A 12704-nucleotide genomic window follows, 5' to 3' on the forward strand; every position below is an offset into this window, starting at 1 on the left:
TCACGCCAAGATGCTGTCAAAACCCACATGCTCCAGGTACTATTTCACTCCTGTACTCCCACATAAATTACGCCAGGCATAGTTGCAGTTTAACTTACACCTCCTGCTGGGAGTCTGACATGGGATCCACCCTAACTGAATCAGAATGGTCCCAAATTTGATCCTCCCCTACTGGAGGAATATTAAATACCTTAATGGTATCTGACCCCAGCTAGGGTGGCCAAAGCAAGCAGTCCCCAACTATTCTCCCAATTGTTTTAGGTGCTGTAAACCCACTGGCGACATGTACCGCATATGGTGGTTATGCCGCATAGTTCGCAGGTTTTGGATCAGGGTATACTTAATCATTCTTTCAGTCACTGACATTAACTTCAAAAAATACCCCTAGGAAGCCCTGCTGAAAAAACATATCCCTAGCCTCCTCAAACACTCCCAAGTCCTTTTTTCATTTAGAATTCTAGAGGCTAAATAAACGATAGCCTCAGCCTGGAAACAAACAGGTCTAGACCTTACTGAAGTCAAAAGGCGTTTCTCGTGGTACATGATTAATGAAAAACTATATCAGCCATACTCACAAACAAAGTCTGCAAATTTGAGAAAGTTTGGCTCCCCTGGGCGAAATACACAGATCATACCCCATTCGCCACTGCACCACTTCACCTAAAAGCTTCTACCGCCTCCGAATCTCAATTAAGTATTTTCAATCATGAGACTTGGTAGGTCTCCCTCCTTGGACAACTCTTCCCTTTCCCCCTCCTTTTCCTCCCCTCTCCATCCCGCCACGTGTTTATCCCCCTATAGCTCCTTTAATTAAATGTTTACATTAATGTTTTTATTATGCATCATATTTGTGATGTATTAAAATTCTCAATAAAAACTTATAGTTCAAAAGGGGATACCCGGGACTATTTTATTTTTTTTGCTATGGCCTTAAGAACTAACAAACAGGTAGCTGTACATACCTGCCTGTTGTGCCCAGCGCCGTGGTAATTCTGCGGCTTCCATTGACATCACATCGACAGAGCAGCCGCTTCTCTTTTGTTCTGCTCTGTTGACATGGCGTGACTGCCAATGTCATGTGGATTGACAGCCAGATCTCCACTGACTAACTGCAGGGGAGCCGGCTGCCAATCAGCATGACGTGTCAGTTATGGCCCATTGACAGAGCAGCCCAGAAGAGAAAGAGCTGCTCTGTCGACTTGAAGCAGTAGAATCGCTGGCAGTAGTAGTTAGTGACGACTGAGCCTGTTAGTTATTAAGATAGTAAAAAAACAGTCCTGGATAACCCCTTAAAATCACCTTCAATCACACCACTAATTTTAAGATGCGCCGCACCTGTTCAAGAGTGTGATGTGGCTGCCTAATTCAAAGTAAACATTGCTGACACTCCAGTGGATTGGGTGGCCCTAATCAATTACTAGTGGACTGGCCCACGGCTCATCTTCACTTTGTCCCAACCAAATCCAGCTGTCATTGCCAAGCAAGAGTTTGATTGCCATAACTTTTAGGAGCTGTAAGATGTTAACACAGATTCCGTAAAAAAACAGAGACATGTTAACAGTCCCATAGACTATAATAACGGGTGTGTATTCTATCCGTAAAAATTACTGATAGAACACCTACTTGAAAAAAGGATGTCTTAATGAGGTCTAAAGCACGGAGGATAGAAGCACCAGTGAACCACCATTGGTAATCAGTTATGTTAACAAAAACTTTTCTGCTGTAGTGTTAAAATGACTTTGTTTGAAACATACAATATAAATTTTCATCATTGAAATCCCTGCTTATTTTGTGCTTAGCAGTCAAGGAGATGGTCCTTATTAGTGAATGATTGCCTTACCTGTATCAGTGTGAATGCAGAAATACAGTAGCTGTCAATTATTGATTGACACCACCCACTTGGCTCCTAAATTTAAAATGAACAAGAATTATCAATGAATGTGTCATAAGTTACTAATAATCTTTTCAATCTGTACACTTTAGACTTCTCTATAACATACAGGTGGCAAATGAGATACTATGCTTGCATGGATTCACTTCTGTTACCACAATGAGGAGAATCATTTCACACAAACAAACAAAAACATCTGCTGGCAATATAAGTTATAGAATGGAACAGTTTGAGACCGTTTTATTCTTGTAAGAATAAATAATGTATTAAGCACACTACTTGTTAGCTTTGTGCTATCGTGCAGCAGAAAAGAGTCTGCAGCAACTTCAACATTTAGCAATCACGTAGGCTTTTAACACTGTAAGTTAAAGTTCTAAGTTTAGCAACAGGATACATGATTATTTCCATGGAAATAATGGAGAACAGACAAAGAGAGAGAGGGGTCCCTTGACTTCAGTACAGTTCTTGGCTCAGAATATAAAAGCTGCAAACCAGAAACTAGAAATCTGTTGGCTAACATTTACAACTATTGTGTGAAAAAAAGAGTAACATAGTTAAATCCAATATTTATGAAATTAAAATCAACCATGTTATTTTTTTTTATTTCATAAATGGTATAAGTATATTACACAAAGCTACTTTTTTAACCTAGTTCAAGAAGGAAACAGAACTCCATTCATCCATCTGTTAACGAAAGCTAGAAATATTGTTTTATTTTTTGCTACAATGAGATTATATAGATTCAAACATTCATCCACTGTAAATATTAACTGTACAAGTGAGGCTAGTTGGTAAAAGTACAGGACAGAAAAATGTAGCACCTGTCAAACATGGTATACCCTCTAGTGAGTAGAAATTCTGCCCTGTACATCTTGTTAAACACTGTGCCTGTGGTGACTCAGTTCACAGTGGTTTCAGACATTCATAAAACAACACAAAATATTTGCTTCTAGTTGCATGCAAAAAAAAATCCCACTTTATTATAATCCAAGATTAATCCCTACTTTCATTTATTAGCTGCAACTGACTGCTTTTATTAAAAACTCCCTTAGCTAATAACTATATCTACTTACTTGATTTATGAGAGAAATGGAGTTTGTTCCTTTTTTCAGTCAGTGTTGTCAGTTGGTTTCCTAGAAAGTGAAGACGTTTTATACCTCACTAATTTCATGAGCTTGTCTTTCCTTAGTTTTCCCTCAGCTTGCTCTGCAGAGCTGCTCTCTTCCACCACTTCTGGATCTTCATATATATATATAGTTAAAAAATGTACTGTACATGTAACTCATGTGCACCATCTGCTGGTATCCTAAATCAGTCTCTCTTCTCTATCATGTTTTATAGTCCTAAAACAAAATGTCTTCACCTTATGTGAGATTAATTCAACATTTTCTACTTATGACCCTAGAAAGGGGAAGAGTGGGACATATTTACTTAATACTGTCCTATAAAGCCAGTGCAAATTTAGACTAGACATTCTTAATATATGCTCATTCTGGATGATACATTTGGAGCATTTTAGGCATTGATGTGTAACTTTATACTACCTTTTTACTCTCTTTGTGCCACTTTTTAGTTTCTAAATTTTGAAGTAATTTGTGCATGCTGTCACATTTTAAGTCATGCATCTTCCCATATAAGTTTTCACATCACTACATGCAAAGCCATTCCCCCTTTCGAGTGAGACACAAACTATTGTGGACACATAATAAAATGGTACAAAACTAGATGCTCCAACATTAGCTAAAATTTGCTGCAACTATCCTCCAAAGTCAAGAGGTACCTACATTGGAAAATTTACCCTTTTATGTAGAATGGATGTTGCAGCTGGTACGAGGCAGGGACTCATAACAACATTGACCCAGGTTGAACCAAAAACATTTGTCACCTATCCACAAGATAGGACTCACTGCTTGGCCTCTTACCAATTACAAGAACAGGAGGCCAAGAATGTCCGTTATTTTATTGGAGTAGTGGTCCAGCATCTGCATGCTGTCTATAGTTCATTGTTATCTCCATCAGTCGACCATCAAAATTGGAAAGGGGGACTAGTGGGCATGCATGTCCAATAGATCAATCTAATTGGAGACATGGCACCCCAATTCTAATACTCAGTTGGGGTCCCATTAGTGGAACATGAGTGGTCATACACTTATGAATATTGCTTGCTAAATATGTAAGGTGTTGCCAGAGGTCACGTTTAATAAGGATCATGCCTCTAGGAATTGGCTTATAGCATCTTTAAGGGGCCATTCATAATAATGACAACACAGATGGTGTTTGGCCGCCATGAGAATCTGTATGAGGCAGAGCAGAGTATGCTTTACGAAAATACAAGAACAGTCCCCAAGTGCTTGGCCACAGGCATTCTGTTGGAGAAGAACTGCCTTGGAGCAGTGAAAACCTCATTCAGTGGAGCAGTGAAAACCTCATTCAGGGTCGGACTGGGCCACGGAGGACCGGAGGATTCTCCGGTGGGCTCATGCACTGACATATGCTGGCACAGTGAACATAAGTCACGTGTGCCAGCGATACACATATCGACCTCTCTCCAAAGTTGTCTAACTGGGAGGAGTGGGGACATAAAAAGCCATCAGGGCACCACAGCACTCTGTTACTTACAAATAGTGAGCCGCAGTCTGCAGCAGACAAGCGTGTCATCAATGCCATCAGTGACGCGCATTGTCTAACTTTGAGAAGAGGACTTCCTCCCAGCATGTATGTCACAACTCCTCGCGGCTCCTCCCAGACTTAGACAACCAGGGAGAGCAGTGTGCGTACCACTGATAACACTGCTGACACGCTAGCCTTCTGCTCTGCAGACTGTGACTCACTATATGTAAGTAACAGAGCGCTGTTGCTTAAGGATGAATGAGGGCTCCATTCCCTCTTCTCTCCTTTCACTCCTGACTCACTGCACCCACTCACCCTTATCACTCCTGACTGAGCCCCTTCCCTCTTTATCACCCTTGACTGCACCCCCTCCCCTATATCACCCCTGACTGAGCCCCCTCCCCTATATCACCTCTGACAGCATCCCCTTCTCCGTATGACCCCTGACTGAGCTCCTTCCCCCTATATCACCCTTGACTGCACCCCCTCTCCCTATATCACCCCTGACTGAGTACCTTTTACCTATATGACCCCTGACTGTATCCACTCCCTCGTATTACCCCTGACTGCACCTCTTCCCCTGTATCACCCCTGACTGAGCCCCTTCACCCTATATCACCCCTTACTGCACCCTGTATCCCTACATCACCCCTGACTGAGCACCTTTCCCCTATATCACCCCTTACTGCACCACCTCCCCATATCACCCCTGACTGAGCCCCCTCTCCCTGTTTCACTCCTGACTGTTCCCCCCTGTTCCCCTCCCAATAGCACCCCTGACTGAGCCCCCTCTCCCTGTATGACCCCTGACTGACTAAGACCCCTCTCCATGTATCACCCCTGATTGACTAAGACCCCTCTATCTGTATCACCCCTGACTGAGTGAGCCCCTTCCCCATATCACCTCTTAATGCACCACTTCCCCATATCACCCCTGACTGAGCCCTCTCCCTGTATCACCTCTGACTGACTGAGTCACTCTCTCCTTGTATCACTCCTGACTGACTGAGCCCCCTCTCCCTGTTTTATCCCTGATTGTTCCCACTCCACCGTATCACCCCTGACTGAGCCCCCTCTCCCTGTATCACCCTTGACTGATCCCCCTCTCCCTGTATCACCCCTGATTGACTGAGTTCCTCTCTCCATATCATCCCTGACTGATCCCCTCTCCCTGTATCACCCTGACTGACTGAGCCAATCTCCCCCTGTCTCCCCCCTGACTGAATTCCTCTACCTGTATCACCCTTGACTGACTGGGCCCCTGTATCACCTCTGTCTGACTGAGCCCCCTCTCCCTGTATCACCCTTGACTGACTGGGCCCCCCTCCCCCTGAATCACCTCTGATTGATCCTCTCTTCCCCTGTACCACCCCTGACTGAGCCCTACTCCCTTTCGATCACCCCTATGTGACTGAGCCCCCTCTCCCTGTATCACCCCTGACTGACTGAGCCCCCTCTCCCAGCATCACTCCAAACTGACTGAGCCCTTCTCCCCTGTATCACCCCAGACTGACTGAGCCCTTCTCCCCTGTATCATCCCAGACTGACTGAGCCCCTTTCCCCCTGTATCACTACTGACTAAGCCCCTCTCCCCCTGTATCACTCCTTACTGACTGCGACCCCTCCCCCTGAATCACCCTTGCTGAACCCCCTCCCCCTGTATCACCCCTGATTGGCTAAAAGTTTTCTTCCGCTACTACTAACAAAATGAGGCCCTTCATAAAAAGTTATGGCCTTATAGGTGGCAGAGAGATTTCCATAAAAAGTATATGGGGGGATGTGAGGGAAGCTCTTTTGATATCAGTCCAATGTCATACATAAGTGATTTAGGGACCCCCACCATTATTATCAGGTACATTCACATTATATAATTGCTGCTGAATTTCTACAATGGAAATCCCACAGCAAATTAACAGCAGTAATATTCCCACAGATATTGTGCAGATATTGCTGCGTTTACTACTACACAATGATGCACCTTTATTACTGACTTGATCATTTGTATTGCAAAGGATGAAATCAGTGGTGAATATCCACAGCATAAATTGACACATTGTTCATGTCAAACCTATAGCGTCGATCAACTCACATCATGGATTTTCTCAGTGTTTGGATGAGATGTTATAAAATCTCATCCACTATACCCTGATATTAGCTTGTTTTACCACGCAATTGGTGGTCTTGTATTTATTTCTATGTAGCTACAAGATTTTCTCTGGTGGGCCCAAGGTTTTCCAGTCCGACATTGCCCTCAGCAGTCAAACATTTCTAAATTTTGACTGTGTCCCATTCCCAACTTATTTATGTCTATAAGGTGTGGCCAGAGCCTAACTTTAACCTGAAATTGCACACTAAAATCCAAGCAACATACCAGATTTAGGCTGCGTGCCCACTATGCATTTTTCAAGCATTTTTGCAGCAGAATTTCAGCAGCGAAAACGCTTAAACGCTTGGTAATACATGCCCCATGGTCCCCAATGATAATCCGCATGTGCTGTGCACATGCTGTGGAAATTTCCACTGCGGATTATCATTGCGGAAAAATCCGCAGCATGTCCATTAATTTTGCGGACATGCAGCATAATTGCTGCCATTGACTTGCATTGAATCGCTTAATATCCGCATGACTACATGTGCACATGCGGATATTAAGCGATTCAATGTGCGGACGGTACCCAGGTCTGGAGAAGAGGAGACTCTTCTCCAGACTCGGGTACCATAGTACCCGTTAAAAAAAAGAATTTAAAATAAAAAATATACATTATACTCACCTTCCGATGTCCCCCGGTTTCCTCTATGGTGCGTCGTGGCTCGCGATGGTGTTAAAGGACCTTCCATGACGTCATTTAGTCATGTGACAGGTCACGAGACCGCTGACGTTGGCGGTCGCGTGACCTGTCACATGACTAAATGACGTCATGGAAGGTCCTTTTACACCACCGCGAACCGTACAAGAGACCGGACGCACCGGAGAGAAGACTGTGGGCCATCAGAAGGTGAGTATAATGGGTTTTTTTTATTTTTTACCATTCTTATTCTTTTTTTTAACTATTAACTTGGTCACACTATATAAATCCATGCCGGTTGCATGGATTTATATAGTGTGACCAAGTTGTCAAGCACTTTCCAAGTGATGCTAAAATCGCTTGGAAAAGCGCTTGATGACCCGCATGCAGAAATGCATGCAAAAACGCTTGAAAAACGCTTCTACCTGGCAGGAAAAACGCATGTAAAATCCGCATGAGTTTTCCTGCCAGGGAGAAACGGAAAAAATCTGCAGCATTTCTGCATCGTAGGCACTTAGCCTTACAGTTTATGCACAGTGTAAACTGTAAGCAACACTGATTTTTATATGCTAGCATCTGTCACATGTACTGCGCCTGTATGAAGGTGTGCAGGTGAAAAGGGAGTTTGGGCACATCTCTCTGTTGGGAATATACCTGAAAGTGAAAGGCGGAGGGGGACCTGTAGGCATCAGCAATGACTTTGGAAGCTGCCTGAATGAGATAAAGGAAAGCAGTGAAGGATCTTTCAAGATGACACAGGACTAACAGAAGTACTGCAGCAGCTGTAGAGTGGAACAGAGGTCCATCAGTTGGGAAAGAGAGACTCCACAACTGGGACTCAGGCAGACATTGGAACAAGGTGGACTGAGTAATAGATATGTCATTTTGTACAATAGCTGATGTCTTAAGGGAAAGGAATTATAGTAGTTCATCTATGTGCACCAGCAAATTGAATATTATTTGTACCTTTAACTTATCTGTATTCTAACAAAGTCTATTTTACTGTAAAATATCTTGAATTAAAATCTTTCATTAATATCTGTTTAAGTCATTCGCCATGTACCTGGTGACCTATCAACAGAATATTCCAAAACTGTAATCCTGTTTATATTCCCAAAAGCAACATGGCAAAATATGTAAAAAGCATCAAAGAAACAAAACACAAGGTAAAATACTGGGTGGTCTGTGCAACATGTATTGAACAATGTTTACTAAGAAATATAATAGTAGCAGTAAAAACTAAATACATACAGTATAGCAATAATTGCAGTAGTAATGTGCATTGGTTTAACCATTATATGTAGCAAACATTTTTCAAAGAGAATTCATCACCTCTAAAAATGCTATTTATCTCAGGGACGAACATACTATTGGTGCAACCTGCGCAGCCGCACAGGGGCCCAATAGATTAGAGGGCCCATTTCCATCCCTAAAGCAGGTAGAATTGTGCATTGTGATGTGAAAACTGCACATCCCAATTCCTTGTCCTGTAGCCTTCACTATGACTAAGGGCGGCTACATGCCAGAAAGGTGTCAGATGTTTTCTATGGAATATATGCAATAATAGGACATGTTTTTTTAATCAAGATGGAATACATTTTTGATGTTTTTATACAAGGGATTGGGATATCCTGTTTTCTCTACTTTTTCCAGTTGATGGTCGACAGCTTTAAACGGCACTCCCACATCCAGTTTCTCGCAATATCAGCAGGCGACAGGAATACAAATGTGGTAAGCCCTAATGTTTTCTTGTTTTTTTTCTTTCACAGGGGCCGTTTATGTCTTTATCCACTATTGATATACCTGCAGATATAGGGATAATCTGCAGATAACCAGCATTTAAATCATTTCTGGCTGTCAGCTCTGAAGCATATGCATACAGACTTGACTGTCAATCAATTTGCCTTCATTTTGTCCCTGAAGCCACAGCTCCAGAAAGATAGCTAGACATGATTTAAATGCTATTTATCAGCAGGTTAAAATTCTACATCCAGGTTAATAGTATTTTTTGAAGTGACGGGCTAGGGAATAAAAAGTGTCTATAAACTCATAGGATTTGTGAAAATAATTCTACTTTGTAGTTTACATGATTAAAAATTCTAAAATCTTTATTCACTTTCTTTACCCTGCTCTGAGAACCAGACATTTTCAACACATTAAAAAACCAATCTATGGCCTCCATCCTATAGGTGGGACTATTCACAGTATACAGAGAATTCACTCCACATTGTGTTATGTTCTGCTACCAGAGCTAAGGAAAGAGAGGAGATCTGTCCCTACGATAGAACTCAGCTTAATCCCTACGATGTAACAGGGAACCTGATCCTGCGATCAGACCTGCTAAAGTCCTAAGCTAGTCTGTACGGAGACCTATAGATGTGGGGAGGGAATCCCTACAAGTACTAAGGACTGGGAGGAATATGGGACACCTCCTAACAGAAATAGTAGCAGACAGACGAACAAACAAAATATATAGAACATAGAGGTCAGTAGACCAAGCAAACTAACAGAGCAAGACACAGAGCACAGGCTAGCTAGAAAGTAGATATACAATGAAGTCCAGCAAAGCCAGAAGGGCGGAGCAGGATTAAATAGGCCAACAAGGTCATGTGACCAGCAAAGGAAAAAAAAACTAAGAGCAAGGTTCTAACAGTACCCCCCCTTCTAAGAGGATCCTCCGGATCCCCTAGGACCAGGCTTATCAGGAAATCTCCTGTGAAACGCTCTGATAAGTCTGGACGCGGAAACATCATCCGACCTCACCCAAGAGTTATCCTCGGGACCGAAACCTTTCCAGGCCACAAGATACTGCAAACTACCTCTATACCGTCTAGAGTTAAGGATGCGAGAAATTTCATATTCCCCGTCCTCCACCACTGGAGGAACAGAGGCAGAGGCGTCACAATCCGATACAACAGCTTTTTTCAACAGAGAGACATGAAATACCGGATTAATTCTCCAGGAGGTAGGAACCTCCAACCTAACAGCAGATTGGTTGACAACCTGAAGCACCTTAAAGGGCCCTACAAACTTGGGACCCAATTTCTTTGAAGGAATCCTCAACCGCAGATTCCTAGAGGACAACCAAACCATGTCACCAACAGCGAACAAAACCTCCTGTCGTTTCCTATCAAAGTAGTCTTTAGATTTTCTGTTGGCCTCCTGAAGATTACCACGCACATCCGTCCAAACTCTCTCCAAATCACCGGAAAAATTCTCCTCCTCAGGCACGGCAGATCCCAACTTGGAGAACGACCCAAACGACGGATGTCTCCCAGAACAACAAAAAAAAGGCGAACAACCAGCAGAAGAAGATGTATGATTGTTCAGAGCAAATTCAGCAAGTGGCAGAAACTCAGACCACCCCTCTTGATTGTCTGCCACAAAACAACGCAAGAACTGCTCAACATCCTGGTTTTTCCTTTCTGTCTGGCCATTAGATTCAGGATGATATCCGGACGAGAACGACAAATGAACTCCCAACCTATCACAAAAGGCACGCCAAAAACGAGCCACGAACTGAGGACCCCTATCAGAAACAATGTCAGTAGGAACGCCATGAAGTCTGACAATTTCCTTGACAAAGGCCCTAGCGAGAGTTTTAGCGCAGGGCAGTTTGACGAAAGGAACCAAGTGACACATCTTGCTAAAACGGTCCACGACCACCCAGATGACAGTAAAACCCTCAGAGGGGGGAAGGTCAGTTATAAAGTCCATAGCCAAATGTGTCCAAGGAGCACTGGGAACCTCCAAAGGACAAAGCAACCCCGCAGCAGGAGTATGTGAGGACTTAGATCTAGCACATATAGTACATTGACGCACCCACTTAATGACTTCCTTCTGCCATCCAGGCCACCAAAAACTGCGACCCACCAGTCTCTTGGTCTCAGAGATTCCAGGATGACCTGCCAACCGAGATTCGTGACACTCAACAAACAAATCTCTCCTAAAGGTCCCAGGCACAAACAACCTCCCATGAGGAGTGTTAGAAGGGGCATTCTCCTGTGCTTTAAGAATCTCATTTTCCAAAACGGAGTCCAAAGCAGCTATCACAACACCTTCTTGTAAAATGTTCTCCTCTTTCTCAGCACCGACTATGGGAGAAAAACTGCGAGACAAGGCATCCGCCTTAACATTCTTAGTACCAGGGATGTAAGTAACGGAGAAATTAAACCGCGAGAAAAACAGTGCCCACCTAGCCTGACGGGCATTCAGGCGCTTGGCAGCGTCAAGATATATCAGATTTTTATGATCCGTAAGAACCTGAACGGGAAATTCCGCACCTTCCAAGAAGTGGCGCCAGTGTTCAAATGCGAGTTTAATAGCCAATAATTCCCGATTACCAATATCGTAATTCAGTTCGGTCTCCGAAAATTTTTTTGAAAAAAAGGCACAGGGATGTAATCCATCCCCGTTATCCTGAGACAATACTGCGCCAACCCCCACAGAGGAAGCATCAACCTCAACCAAAAACGGCCTAGTAACATCAGGCTGCATAAGGATGGGAGAAGAGGTGAACCTCTCCTTGAGATACACAAAAGCTTCAATGGCCTCAGAAGACCACTGAACCGCATCAGCACCTTTCCTGGTGAGATCAGTCAGAGGTTTGACAATACTAGAAAAAAATTTTATGAATTTTCTATAGTAATTGGCGAAACCCAAAAACCTCTGTATCGATTTCAAACCAATAGGCCTAGGCCATTCCTGCACAGCCTGAACCTTAACCGGATCCATCTCAAAACCTTTGCTGGAGATAATGTAGCCCAAAAAACTAATTCTCTGTACAGCGAACTCACATTTCTCCAGGTTAGCAAAAAGCGAATTGTCCATTAATAACTGTAATACCTCACGCACGCTCCGCCAATAAGACTCCAGATCCGGCGAATAAATCAAAATGTCATCCAAATACACAACCACATTTTTACCGATCAAAGGTCTAAGGATGTCATTAATCAGATTCTGAAAAAATGCAGGAGCATTAGTAAGACCAAAAGGCATAACCAGATTCTCAAAATGACCCACAGGAGTGTTAAAAGCAGTCTTCCATTCGTCACCCTCCTTCATGCGCAGCAGATTGTATGCCCCCTTAAGGTCAATTTTAGAGAACCACTTGGCCCCCATTAACTGGTTAAACAGATCAGGAATCAATGGCAGTGGGTAAGGATTGCGTACAGTAATTTTGTTAATCTCACGAAAATCCAGACAAGGACGTAAACCGCCATCCTTTTTTTTTTACAAAAAAAAATCCAACCGCCACAGGAGACTTAAAGGGCCTAATGTGACCGGCGGCCAAACTTGTCTGTATGTATTCCTCCAAAGCCTTCCTCTCAGGAATAGTAAGGTTAAATAAACGACTTTTAGGAAGAGTCGCTCCAGGGACAAATTCAATAGAACAATCATAGTCTCTATGGGGAGGC

General features: G+C 43.2%; 1 protein-coding gene across 1 annotated transcript in view; it reads right to left on the bottom strand.

Annotated features, from left to right (window-relative positions):
- COL21A1 (collagen type XXI alpha 1 chain) overlaps window positions 1-3132 on the bottom strand; it is a 475958-nt gene extending 472826 nt beyond the window's left edge. The window contains exons 1-2 of the mRNA XM_073675431.1: window positions 2965-3132; window positions 1841-1906 (exon numbers count right to left, since the gene is read on the bottom strand). The gene's annotated coding sequence lies outside the window, so the exon portion shown is untranslated. The remainder of the gene's footprint in view (window positions 1-1840; window positions 1907-2964) is intronic.
- Window positions 3133-12704: the final 9572 nt, after the last annotated feature.

Source organism: Phyllobates terribilis, unplaced genomic scaffold (genome assembly GCF_046119375.1).
Source record: "Phyllobates terribilis strain yellow unplaced genomic scaffold, ASM4611937v1 Scaffold_3__8_contigs__length_932513732, whole genome shotgun sequence".
Taxonomy (NCBI): Eukaryota; Metazoa; Chordata; class Amphibia; order Anura; family Dendrobatidae; genus Phyllobates; species Phyllobates terribilis.